General features: G+C 54.9%; 1 non-coding gene across 1 annotated transcript; it reads left to right on the plus strand.

Moving 5' to 3' along the window:
- The first annotated feature begins 212 nt into the window (after positions 1–212).
- trnag-gcc (transfer RNA glycine (anticodon GCC)) lies at positions 213–283 on the plus strand. Its single transcript has one exon. It is a non-coding gene; the product is annotated as a tRNA-Gly (tRNA).
- The last annotated feature ends 225 nt before the right edge of the window (positions 284–508 follow it).

The raw sequence follows: 508 nt of genomic DNA on the forward strand, positions 1-508 counted from the left end.
CTGGAAGTGCCCTACATCAACAGAAAGAGGTTCCACTCTCTGAACATACAACTCGTTTGCGACCACCAAATGAAGGTCATGCACGTGTGTGCCCGCTTCCCAGGGAGTGTCCACGATAGCTACATCCTGGGGCAGGCGGTCGACCCGGCCTCTTCGAGGACCACCCGGATGTTGGTGGTTTGTTGTGGTTTGTGGTTCGGATGTTGTGGTTTGCATTGGTGGTTCAGTGGTCGAATTCTCGCCTGCCACGCGGGAGGCCCGGGTTCGATTCCCAGCCAATGTATCGCAACTCTTTTAGGGGCAGCACGGTAGCACAAGTGGATAGCACTGTGGCTTCACAGTGCAAGGGTCCCAGGTTTGATTCCCTGCGGGGTCACTGTCTGTGCGGAGTCTCCCCGTGTGCGCGTGGGTTTCCTCCGGGTGCTCTGGTTTCCTCCCATAGTCCAAAGACGTGCAGGTTAGATGGATTGGCTATGATAAATTGCCCTTAGAGATTAAAAAGGTTAGG

Source organism: Scyliorhinus torazame, chromosome 3 (genome assembly GCF_047496885.1).
Source record: "Scyliorhinus torazame isolate Kashiwa2021f chromosome 3, sScyTor2.1, whole genome shotgun sequence".
Taxonomy (NCBI): Eukaryota; Metazoa; Chordata; class Chondrichthyes; order Carcharhiniformes; family Scyliorhinidae; genus Scyliorhinus; species Scyliorhinus torazame.